At 44.3% G+C, this 13677-nt stretch overlaps 1 long non-coding RNA gene across 1 annotated transcript in view; it reads left to right on the forward strand.

Annotated features, from left to right (window-relative positions):
* Positions 1 to 12539: 12539 nt before the first annotated feature.
* Positions 12540 to 13677, forward strand: part of LOC146031889 (uncharacterized) — a 61404-nt gene continuing 60266 nt past the window's right edge. The window contains exon 1 of the long non-coding RNA XR_014457346.1: positions 12540 to 13082. This is a non-coding gene — a long non-coding RNA (uncharacterized LOC146031889). The remainder of the gene's footprint in view (positions 13083 to 13677) is intronic.

Here is a 13677-nt window from a genome sequence, read left to right on the forward strand (position 1 = left end):
AACATGAGAGGTAGGAGCTGATTGGCTGGCTGCTTATTACTCTCCAATTTATCACTTTTTGAAGCTTGATACATCTGGCCCTATACCCTATTATAAATCTAAATAAATAAGCTTATAATACAATGGGGGGATTCCATTGGCGAAGGCGGCAAATTGCTGTTGTCGCAGCATTTAAACACTGTCAACGTCAGCGTGATTTGCACCCATCATCCAGCCTAGTTTGCATGCCTTTTGCTCAAAAGTGCTCAGTATCCTATCCGGTAGCGAACACTTTTGAGTGAGATTCCAGTCAATATAAAGTGTCAGGTGTCATGCTAACTCATGAATTGGTTTGGCCATAATTGATATTCCACCATTGTACCCAGTGGCGTAAGTTTGTCCCAGTTGCCCAGAGGCAAGATAAATATTGGTGCCCCCCAAATAGCTCAATCAGTAAGGGTTCTGTCTCCAGTAATACAGGTCATGGTTCTAATAACAGGGTGTGACACTTTCAAAAATTATTTTAGGAGGGGGGCTCAACCACATAAGAGTGATTGACAGCTTTCAGTTAACTGATACAAGCTGGCAAGGGAGGAGAGGTGCCCCCTTGGGAGCAGGAGCCCAGTGGCAGTTGACTGCATTGCATTCCAGAGTCTGATTGTACCCACGTGTTACTGTAGTTGTCTTCTTTATTCTATCAGAAAGTTATATATGGAAAAATTGTCAGAAAATGAAGGTAATTCTAAAGGTTCCCAGACACTGTGCGATTATCGCATGTGTTTTGCATGAAATTTGCGTGCAATGCGATCAGAAGGCAGTACAAAAAGTATGTGATGCCCGCGGGAGCACGCATTGCATCGCACGGTGCCATCGCACCGCGTATGGGCACCTTTAGTGGATGCCATTGACCGAATCTCACTGGCAGTCAGTGTGACTCCCCTATTTGATTTTGGACTTTACTGCAACCACCCCTCTGCAACTGCCGTTGGTTATACAAAGACTGGATTAGAAGGACACAGAAATTGGTTCAGTTTGTTTATGGGCCTACAGCAGACTATGTATAACTGTCAGAGTAAATCAAATGTAGCACTGTCCAGTTTGTAGAAATATTAGTGATATTTTGCCAGTTGTGCAGCAAAATGAATGTAAAAGTATTTTACTGTGGTTCAAAGAGAAATAAAGTTCTTTGATACTTTATGGATACAGATTTGCTATTTATGTAAAGATCTTTGTGCGTGTGTGTGTGTGTGTTCGGATATAATTTACCCTTTAAAACAATGTACGGTATTAAATGAAAGATTATAACAAATCTACATGGAAAGGAAATGTTCTACAATGTATTCTCAGCCATGGAACCATTTGTTTCATACATTTGCACTGTATTTAATAGTCTGCTACAATCAGCAATTAATGCATAGACAGTATAGGTATTGCAGATTTGTAGAGGAAGGTAGTTATGTAACCACTAGCATTACCAACACCAACGATACACATATTTTGCAATGCATTGTGGGAGAATGAAAACGTACAAGAGACAGATTGACTCAAGTCATCTACTGTAAATATTTTAAACAAACTAATGATTACAAAGGCTCATGGTCACCTGGAGGGTTTCCTTTAGCTTTTAATGTTTTCTTTTTTCTTCAGTTTTTATTTTTATTTTTACTGTTGCATTCATATGAGAATATGATTGTAGTCTTAGAGGGTGTTCAATCCTACATGTATTTTGTCAAACGGCCGCAGATTTGAAATTCCAGTGACCGTTTCTTTTTGAATAGGTGTGCGCTGATATTTCTGACTTTCGGCAGTGACGGCACACACTAAGGCCCTTATTCAGATCTGATCGCAATACAAATATAGGTACTCTTTACCTAGATGGGCGCCAGCGATTGAAATCGCGGGCATCGGGGGTAAAAATCGCGGGCATCGCGGGTAAATCGCGGGTACATAAAAATCTGCTACCCGCGATGACCGCGATTTTCCCATAGGGAACAATGTTAAAAAGGCTGATTGAGCGCGATTTTCATGTAAAATGCCTCAATGCCCGCGATTTGGCCATAGGAATCAATGTTAAATGGGCCACAGAGCCCAAATAGGCACAATTAACCCTTAAAATGTCCCCCCAAATTTTTAACGCCACCCCACGATCCACGCCAACCCGAAGCGTGGCGAGCGCAGCGAGCCCGCGAGGGGCGGCGGTACGCGTCCTCCGACCTTTTCATGCCCTACTATCCACTAGGGCGTGGAGTGAGAATAGAATAGTGTGGCGAGCGCAGCGAGCCACCGAGCCCGAAGCGTGGCGAGCGCAGCGAGCCCCGCGTGGGGACGCGGATACCTTCACAGGTAAACGCGTCCCCTCGCGGGCTTCACAGGTGTCCGCGTCGCCACGGACACCTGTGAAGCCCGCAAGGGGACGCGTATAACTGTGAAGGTATCCGCGTCCCCTCGCGGGGCGCGCTGCGCTCGCCACGCTTCGGGCTCGGTGGCTCGCTGCGCTCGCCACACTATTCTATTCTCACTCCACACCCTAGTGGATAGTAGGGCATGAAAAGGTCGGAGGACGCGTACCGCCGCCCCTCGCGGGCTCGCTGCGCTCGCCACGCTTCGGGTTGGCGTGGATCGTGGGGTGGCGTTAAAAATTTGGGGGGACATTTTAAGGGTTAATTGTGCCTATTTGGGCTCTGTGGCCCATTTAACATTGATTCCTATGGCCAAATCGCGGCCATTGAGGCATTGAACAGTAAAATCGTGTCCATCGGGCCTTTTAACATTGATTCCTATGGCAAATCGGGAGCATCGCGTCGCGGGCATCGCGGGTACATTTATGGCCGGCCGCGACGCGACCGACGCGATTTCCATGTTTAACATGGGTTTCAATGGGAAATCGCGGGCATCGCGTCGGTCGCGTCGCGGCCAGACATAAATGTACCCGCGATCACCACGACGGGCGCCCATCTAAGTAAAGAGTACCCAAATTTGTTCTCAAAATGGGCAAAACCATGTGCGCTGCAGGTGGGGCAGATGTAACATGTATAGATAGAGTTCGATATGTGTGAGTTATTTTGTTTCTGTGCAGGGTAAATACTGGCTGCATTATTTTTACACTGCAATTTAGATTTCAGTTTCAACACACCCAACCCAAATTTAACTCTCTCTACACATGTTACATCTGCCCCATCTGCAGTGCACATGGTTTAACCCATTTTGAGAACAAATTTGTACTGCGATCAGATCTGAATAAGGGCCTAAATGTCTCTCTTAGTTGTATAATTACTAAAGGATATTTTTATGTGATTTTAGCCCCTGAAATACAATATCGATGTAGATTGATTTAAAAAAAACAAAAAAACTCCATTGATATAAATAACCCATGCAATCTAAAGAAGAATTAGAAAACAATGTTGCTATTGGTTAAAACTTAAATGCAAAGTTTACATCCACTGACTCTTCAACATATCATTAAAATAATAATACTGTAAACCAGGGAGTCTTAATTTTTTATTAGTGAGTGCTATATACAGTGGCGGAACTTATGGGTTGTGGGCTGCCCTCCTCCACCCCAACCCAAGCTTACAATATGCAACATGGCAGTGGGCAGGTCCGGCGACAGGGGGGGTCAAAGGGGACAGCTTACCCGGGCTCCGACGATCGGAGGGGTCCCAGAATCAGCCACTCATCCCTGCAGTCAGCCGCCCGGCACTCGATTGCTGTGGGCGGCTGACACATAAACCAACCCCCCCTATCAAGCATTTTTGCGGCCGCTGCGCTGCAGGTACTCGGGAGCGGAAGCTGCCTGGAGACGCCTGTCAGAACATGCAGCTTCCGGCTGCCACTTACACACACTTACATGAGCACCACAGAAGTGCCGGCTCATGTCAGTGTGTGTAAGCGGCAGCCGTAAGCTGCGTGTCTAGGCAGCTTCTCCTCCCGAGTCCCTGCAGCGCCACGGCTACAAAAATTCTTGTTGGGGGGGGGGGGGTGGAGCTGCTGCATCAGCCAAAGCAGGTCTCCAACTTTCCACCTACCCTACCAACCACAGCAGGACAGAAACTGCTGCAGCAGCCAGAGCAAGTCTCCAACTATCCACCTTCCCTTGCCAACCACAGCAGGGCAGGAGCTGCTGCAGCAGCCAGAGCATGTCTCCAACTATCCACCATCCCTTGCCAACCACACAGGGCAGGAGCTGCTGCAGTAGGTACAGAAGACCCCTGAAAACTCTCAATGAATAAGCCAACAATCAAGAGAAAAAATAACTGACTGGGGATCGATCTCACATGGATTTCACAATGATATCTACAGTGTCCGAATCACAGACCACTTAGCCGATGAGTCGCTTATTAATTTCAGTTTGTCAAAAGTTTTTGTAAAGTGAAGTTGTTTTTCATTTAATGGACCCTTATAGGCCTTTAAGGGTCCACTTAAGGGAGTCTGTTTATTGTGTTGTATTCAGAAAGTCATAAGCTTTCCACCCTTAAGGGCTCATCCGATTAAACCCATCTTCGAACTTCCCTTAAGATGATAAGGTAGTGTGCAAAGTTTGAAGATGATTAGTTAAAGTGTTCGAGAGTTATAATGGAACCTCCATACACACACATACAAACATTGTTCAATTATACTTATGTCGATACTACACAAGGCACCAACATTGCCTAGCACATTTACAAAACGCTGTGCTGGAGAGACGTCTGTTATTTCTACAGTGGATGAACTCTAACCTTCTAAGACATATTCTGTCCTACCAATGTAAAGCATCTTTACATTATCTCTAAATACAAAGCCAGTAGACAGACAGCTCTTATCACATTTTTGTTGCAGAGGGAAAGGTAGAGCTACTGTATGGAATATCATATTGGGAACTTTATCATGTTTGGTTGCAGGGCCATGAAAAGCAATACTGTTTTGATTTTCATTGCAAAAACCACGAGCTGTCACCGGCTGACCTTCCCTATCCAACTCTAATGATAGATGACGTCTCTAGGCCACAAGACCCGCAGAGGAATGAGGTGGTTCTCCCTTTTCATAAACTGGCAAATATTCCTCTGAATGCTTCTGACTGCCTTACTCCATGATCATACATCAGCAATTCAGTGTGTGATGACTTGTGATGTTCCGCTGTGTGTTGTCATGCGTCATCAAGCATCCAGGACTATAAAGCTGAATGGTGTCTGCCTGAATATGCAATCAGACAGTCAAGGTGTCTGGGAGAGATAAAGTTCAGGCTGCCAAGAAATTGAGATGTGATAGATTTAGGAGAGATAGGAGGAATAATAAGAACGAATTCCCATGGTTGATAAAGAAGGCAAACTTATGAATGATACTGGGAGGACAATCATAAGGAAGTGACAGTGATAGGAACAGAAAGTCTCATAAATTCCATCCGATGTATCATTTATTGTCAAAACTGATGATGGCATTGAATAATAAAACCGTAAAAATACTATATACAGTAGATTCTATTTTAGTGGGTATACTAAAAGGTTGACAATAGTATTTTAATTAAGGCTAAGCTATGCGGTGTTATTAAGTCAAACTAAAGTAAAGACCATTTTAGTTTGTTGTTTTATTTAATTCCCATCTAAAGATATAGAGGGCAATATAATTGTTTTCCCCGTGCCCGTTACTAGGGCATGCAAGACTGAGTAATTCAATTGTTGCTCTGCTTAGTCAACTGTGGGATGACATTTCTTCTTGCAGCCCGCAGAGGTGCAATAAGGAATGTGTGCTGTCGCCACTTTACACAGTTTGGACAACCTAAGCAGGTTTAGCCATTTTACGCGGCTAAACCCTGTAATTCCCAAATGAGGCCTTTCATTTACAAAGTAAATTTTTCCCCAGTGGACCCTGTTGGTCCTTTCAGTAGGAATGGGCATCAAAGATGAGAAGATCGAAGATACAGATAGATTTTTGGATTGATCTTTGATGCATTATGTACAGTGTCAGTAGGATACATCCAAATAACACCATGCTGGTTGGCGATGTTCTTACCTTTTGCTAGTTCTCAATCTGTGCATGCAGGAAAGCAGTATCAGTTCTGGAGAAGATTGATATTAATTTTCATGATTATCCTCTGAATTTAATTTGGAGATGCCGAACTCATATTGATCCAAAAGATTGAAACAGATGGGCTATTCCTGCCTGCTAATGACATAAGGAGCAACTAATGGCATAGCTAGAAATTTTTCTCCCCCCCCTGCCCAAAAAATTCCGGCGCCCCCCCCCCAAGAAGGGACGAGACAATAGGTGCCACTGGCTGAGCTGACAGGTGACTTAGGCAGCAGTGAGCGCTGAGGTGGTCCAGTTTCATGCATATCTAATGAGCGGGGGCCCATCGCAGTGTATATTTAAAGAGCGGGTCCCCACCCTGTGCATATGTAATGAGTGAGACCCGCTCATTACATATGCAGGGGGAGAGGGCACGCTCATTCAATATGCACTGCACTGGGTTACTGCTCATTAGATATGTTCAGGGCGGGACCAGCTCAGCACTCATTGCTGCCTCGGTCATCTGTCAATTCAGCCAGCGGCGCCCACCACAGACCCTGCTGGCACTGCTCCCCCAAGCCACCACAGGGTCTGCCACATATGTAGCTACGCCACTGGGAGCAACACTACTTACCAGTCTCCAGTCTATTCTTGGAGGTAATTCACTGATTTCCGTACAATACATTTTTGTTTTACTTTTAAGATACTGCCCAGTTTAGCCTTATGTACTGTATGTATTAAATAAATAATGCTAATGAGAAGATTACAATACCAGTGGCAGCTCCAGATGTGGGGTCCAGCCAGAGGCATTTTAAAAGAGGAGGAGGTCCGTGTACAACTTCCTCTATTTGGACCCCTTCCTCTCTGCTGGAAGCAGTATAATAGAGTCTGAGCACTTGAGGGCACAGACGCTAATACTCATGCACAGATCTCTGAAAAAATGACACCACGGCCATTTTCTCTGTCGATTTCTGGAGCACTGCTGCTGGACTCTGGATGATAAAATATTTAACAAAATGGCTGCATCATGTTCAGTGTGGGCCCCCTGCAGCACGCACACTGTGGCCCTTATTCAGATCTGATCGCAGTACAAATTTGTTCTCAAACCGGGCGAAACCATGTGCACTGCAGGTGGGACAGATGTAACATGTATAAAGAGAGTAAGATTTGTGTGAGCTATTTTGTTTCTGTGCAGGGTAAATACTGGCTGCATTATTTTTACACTGCTAAGTTTCAACACACCCCACCCAAATTTAACTTTCTCTGCACATGTTATGCCCCAAATTTGTACTGCGATCAGATCTGAATAAGGGCCAGTACCCGTTATAGATATGCCACTGGTTGCAATGTTCTCCAAAATTCAAATAAGAGAGCCACAGCAACTGCCCAAATAAATGCTGCCAGGCATCACCAGGTGGGATGGACTGGCAGTTGGTATACCTCCCTCGTTTGGATTTTTGACTATGCTGTACCCTACCTCTGGAGTCACTACTGACCAGCAGGGGCTGGCTGGCAACTTTTAGCCTGGGGGGCAAGTCCAGAGCACTGGCCCATAAGTAACAGGCACATGGCACCTGCCCTCCCCCCCCCCCCCCCCCCCCGGCCCAGCCTGCCCCTGCTGGCCAGGACTATTTTCATAATATGAAAACCTTTACTTCTTAGTCCATTGTGTCCTAACTGCTGGTTTGCTCATAGCACCCAAAGAGTATTTATCAAAAACAATCATTACAATTAAACGTAGATGCTGATTGGCTACCAACGGCAATTTCTCCACTGGTCCACTTCTCCAGAGTTTTTACTGCTTAATACTAATTAGGAAAAGATATATTCACTAAGATTGAAAAAAAATGTTCAAGCTTGGATACATTGCTCTACATATCTGACTATATCTAAAGTAAATAAATATTTACAGTAACAATAGGAACATTTAGTATAAGGCTCTCTCCAGCACAGTTTTCGTCTAAGTACTTTTTCCTTCCAGTGGTGATTTGTAGCAATGTGTGGAATAAAGTGTGCATTGGATACGGTGCAGATTGTATACACTCTGGATACAGTGCTGGTTGGATACAGTACGGGACAGATACAGTGTGGGTCGGATACAGTGTAGGTTTGATACAGTGCGGGATGAATACAGTGTAGGTCTCATACAGAGCCTACAGTAATTCAGACTTTATGGCAAAGCACATTTTTTTTCTCTAATGGACAAAACCATGTGCACTGAAGATGGGGCACATGTAAAATGTGTAGAGAGGTTTAGCTTTGGGCAGGGTTTATTTAAACTAAATTGCAGTGTAAAAATAAAGCAGTCAGTATTTACCCTGCACAGAAACCAAATAACTCACCCAAATCTATCTCTATCTGCACCTGGTGTTGTCCATTAGAGAAAATAATCTGAATTAGGCCCACAGTGGGTGATACCGTGTGGGTTGGATACAGTGCAGGATACAGTGTACATTGGATACCATACAGGTCAGATACAGTATGGTTTGGCTTAGACCTAGAGTGCAAGTCAGACATGAATCTCTACGTATAAATGTCAATAGTGCAATGTGGACGGGTGAATGTTTTTAAAACATTCTAACCATTTCGGCATTTACGGTTTAAACATGATTCCTCGCCTTTATGAGTCATTATTAAATAAGATTAAATAAAAAAGATGTTGTTATTAGTAAAAATGGTTGTATGTTACCATGTATTGCTCTGTAATGTGTGTCATTTATTTGGGATATAATGGTATGCAGTGTAATGTCAGATCCCAGAGGACTAGATTTCCAATCTGGAGAGGTTAATGATACATGTCAGTCCTCACTTGCCTGACAGCATGAGGTTAGCTGGCTGGATGCATGAAGTGCTAGACACACCAGGAGACATGGCAGGGAAAGGGAAGATTGTCAGAATCTGTCACTGGTACACGTGCCAACTGAAAATGAATACTTCAAAGATGCTTTAATGCTTCTAAAATGATCCTCTAACTAAACGAATATTGCCTGATACGCTCGACATCCAACAATTCTTTTTTGTGTAGTTTTATTATTTTTTGGTTTATTCTGCATTCAGATGTATGAAGCACATATTTTAGGAATAGTATGATTATCAAATCATGTTGCAAAACAATCTGCCAAACTCAATTAATTTAAATTAAATATACACATATTTAAATTAACCCCTTCAGTGGTGTTTTTTTTTGGGAGCGCTCCCCACTGTGCAAGTTTTTTATGGGGAGCGCTCCCTTAAAAAAAAACCACCACTGCCTCCCTGGGTCCAGGCAGGGCCACTCAACTGTCAATCAGAGGCTGCCCGGACCTGCACCCCCGCACCTCATCCCTGTCCCCAGCAGCCGGCTTGTCATAAGCTGGCGCCGGGGACTTCAATACAAAACCCGGAGGGGAGGAGGAGGCGCCGCAGAGGGGAGGGAGCTGGGCAGTGCTGAAGCTGCCTGAGTTCAGTGATTGAACTCAGCAGCTCTGCCCGGCTGTAAACAGTGGCAATTCCGAGAATTTTCTGGGCTTGCCAGACTGGGCACTGAGGCACAGCCCGGAAAATTCTCGGGATTGCCACTGAAGGGGTTAAGAGAAACACAGTGCGGCTGGAAAGGGGGTTAAACGGTAGGTATTGCAGAAAACATCTTCAAAATGTATCCCCCGCACCGGCTGCTCACTGTATTCAATGCCGCAGGAAAATCCTCGCTGCCAGAGGACAGCGAGGATTCCCCCTAACAGCGAGGCTCGCGGCTAATGCAGGGAGCCCGCTGCATTTAGCTGCGAGTCTCGCTGTTTCAGTGGCCACATCCACCGTTTCCCCCTTGCACCAAAAACAGAGCGAGGGACAAACAGTGTATGCTGTCACAGCTCGCCCACAAGAATTGAATACACCCCAGTATGTTCCTATAAACTCACCACTTTTCACAGCTCATTAAATTCCAGGACCACCTGTATAACTTTCAAAAGTTATCCTACCCTATGGCATCCCCTCGAGTTGCATATCTATAATTAGTGCATATACTTTTGTGCGAATCTGGGCTGCCGTAAAGTGAGGCTGCTGACGTGATGACAAGATCATCACATGCAATTAGATTGACCCCTTTGTCTATCTGTTATTACCCAGTCTTGTTTTATTATTGCTTGATTCCATTTGTAAAGCGCAAAGGACTATTCTGGCAAAATATATGTAACTGATCATGACAATAATAATACACAGATTTACAAAGCAGCCATCTTATATGCAAAGCACCATATTTTCTGTCCGCCACATTAAGAGCCTTCTTAACCGCAATTCTAGGTGCCTTTGAGCTTGGTTGGATTGGGGATTGGGCATCTGCCCCATTTGCTTCTTGAAAGGCAGTAGAGAGTGCTGCCTGGCCACTCTGTCAGCCCATAGTCAAACAGTTAATGGCTGTCAGCATGCTGATTGATCATAGTTGGTGCTATCCACCAATCAGAGTCCAGCATTCTCTATCCGAATTTTAAAAATAAAACATAAAAATAAAATAGAGAATTCTCAATAATTTATAAAATGGGCAATTGGTGATCACAGCTGTTGTTGGTAATATAACCAATCATTATTAGTATAAACGCTCCAATGAGATATCTATTTTTTATTTTTATTCTATGTATGTATTAATAAATATGTATTAATTTTGTCATGTGGTAGTGTGCATCATTCAGTCAGACCTAGCGCTGTATACCTCCTTTTCCCCGTTTATATACATTTTTGGGAGATTTACACACTCCCTATCCAGCAGCTATAGCTATACTTGTGGTTCCTTTTCTCCTATATCTCTAGCTGAATCCCAACCTTCAGCCACACAGTAAATAGCTGTCAGCAGAGGCAGAACTCTGGGAGGCAATGGAGTCATCTGCCGCCGGGCTCCTGCTCCCAAGGGGGCACCTCTCCTCCCCATGCAAGTATAAATCAGTTATTTAGCCAACAATATTGCTTCTGTGGCTAAGTTCTGAGAAATATATGTGTTATCTATCTATATTTCTATATTTCTATATATTTTATATAAGGTTTTATTGTGTTGTGTTGTGTATGTGTGTGTGGGCGGGCACCAACATATATCTTGCCTCCGGGCAACTGGAACGAACTTACGCCACTGGCTGTCAGCATGCTGATTGGTGGATAGCTGGGGCTATCCACCAATCAGAGTGCTGATAGCCAGTATCTGGAAGCATGTGGAGAGATTGCACAGGACCACAGGAGCGGGATGTTATGATTTCTGATTTGTTTACATTTTTTCCTGTGAATGTCCGTGTAGGGGCCCTGAAGGTATTGCTCTGCACAGGGCTTACAATGCTTTTAAAACAGCCCTGGGCACACTAAACAATCCCTCATCTGCTCATAAAGAGCCAGAAGTGAAACATTTGAATTACATCTTATCTGTGAGGGATTCGAAGAGAACATTTGTAATGTCTCATTCTTCGGAAGCACTGCACAGGTTCAGTCCCTGAACCTCTAATTAAATTAATTAAATATTACATCATCAGGAACTGGGTTCCTGAACCGGTTTTGGGCCAAAATATTCTTTCCATAAGATAAGGTTTATTTTAAAGTCACCTGTGAATGCCTTTATTTCTAAATACAATATATCATCTCTCTCTCTGTCTATTTTTATTACATCGATCCACCCCCAGACCTGGAGTTCCTGGATCTATGTTTCCAGAAAATAGTACTGTGTATGATATATTAAAAGTAATAAATATTAGAGAGGCACCAGTGAAAGTACTGGGTCACGGGAAACAGTGCATTAGTTAATACGGGCAGAGTCAGAACCGAGATAATACCCTTTCCAGCTGCTCCACCTCCTCCTTCCCCACAGATCTCCCCCACCCACCTCCAGGAATGAAGCCGGCTTTAGTCCCTAAAATGTGTGGCTAGTTACTGTGGACTGGCCCATCCTCTGGGACCATCCCTGTGCCCATCTCACCTTCCACTTCATATGTTTCTTACCCGTTCTGATTATCCAGACCCCTCCCCAGTAACAGCCACTGTGCTGTCTAACCAGTAGAAACAGTAGGTCCACACCATGGGATGGGCCCCTATTGGAGCACCTGTTCCTCAATGTGATTTGCAATAATTTCTTATTGCCCAAATAGCAGCAATAAAAAAATCTATTTATCAGATCTAAACCTCAATAGACAGTAGATTGCCCCTCATTATGGTATTTTTTTATGTCCAGTTTTGTAAATCATAGCTTGGTCCTTTACGGGTGGGGATTGTTTGGTCAACAGTGTCTAGATCGGCAATCAATAGGTCACCATACACCAGGTCGACATGGTCAAAGGGTTGTTATAAGGAAAAGGTCAACATGGAAAAGGTCATGAGGTATAAGTTTTTCAAGTTTTTTCTAAAAAAAATTTTAGTGTACCGCATCCCCTGTACACCAGGCTTGGGCACGGTACCTCTCTGCACTCGGCACACTATTATATTCTCTCTCTATGCCCACTGGGGTGGTAATGTATGTACGAGTCATTAAAAAATATCAGGGAACTTCAATCTCTAGAACTTGGATACAAAATGAAATGTACCGCTCCAGAATAATGATACATCATAAATCGAGCCCTTAGCTGCTGGCAACCGTGACTGTCATTCACTATTTATCATAACTGAGGAACCTTCTCCTGCTGGTTCTAGAGACGTTCGCTTTCATGCTGCACATGCAGTCTTGTGCTTGTCTGTCCTGTCGGAGTTACAGTGCGAAGCCTGGTGTCCTCCTTTACTGTCATACGTTGCTGCTGGAAATAGTCAGTTATTCTCCTTTTTCCATGGCAGCTGCTGTCACCATGCAGGCAGCGGAGATCAACAAAAGAGTAGCGGAGATGCCAACAGCTATGGATGTTGACATACTGTAAAGTAAGAGAAAAAATCTCTATCCAGCTGCTCAACGGGAGATCTTCTAAACAACCTTATCTTTGGTGCAAAGACAGGCCTTGGCACAGGGCAATCATTTCCCACTGCAACGACACCTTTCTACATGTTATATATTTTTGGGAAGATGATAATGAGGGATGTACGACATAGAGCTGATCTAAACTTCAGCCTCTTCATCTGCTGTCCGCGTGTCACCTTATCTCTTTTCTCCGGTGGAGTCATGCAGAGTTGGGCGATATTAACCAATGCAGGTAAGAACTTGTTTGCTAACACATGGGAATAGGTTTCTTCCGGGATACAATCAGAGGTCGCTGCAGCAGTTTACGGTGCTATTGTGGCAGTTTCGGGAATTTCTGAATTCTGGTCAATACACAGTTGCAATGAATTCAGTTGGCAATCTCTTATTTTGCTGACAGATATGCAAAATTTACAAATCTTCTATTGTTGGGCTCTTTTTCTGGGTGATTTCAGCAAATCAAAGCATGTAGAAAGATACACTGGAGAGAGATAAAGCACTTACCAATTAGCTTCTAACGATCATGTTTCAAACACAGCCTGAAAAATGACAGTTAAGATCCCATACATTACTGCAACTTCTCTGAGGGCAGCAGTTGCAGCCGACCACCGTTGAACCACCCGGGAGCTTCTCAGGTGGCAGGATAGCATGCGATATATAGCATGCAGACCTTTTGCATGCGATACAGATGGTGCGCCTGCCAGCCAGCCTGTGGAATCGCCAGATCCTTTGTGCTGGCGCAGGCTGGCGGTCAGGCGCTCCGTCTGATGGGGACACGTGAGCACAGTGGCGGGGAACGGTTTCCCTGGCCATCTCCACTTCAGGGAGAT

This window comes from Crinia signifera, chromosome 1 (genome assembly GCF_055691185.1).
Source record: "Crinia signifera chromosome 1, ASM5569118v1, whole genome shotgun sequence".
NCBI lineage: Eukaryota > Metazoa > Chordata > Amphibia > Anura > Myobatrachidae > Crinia > Crinia signifera.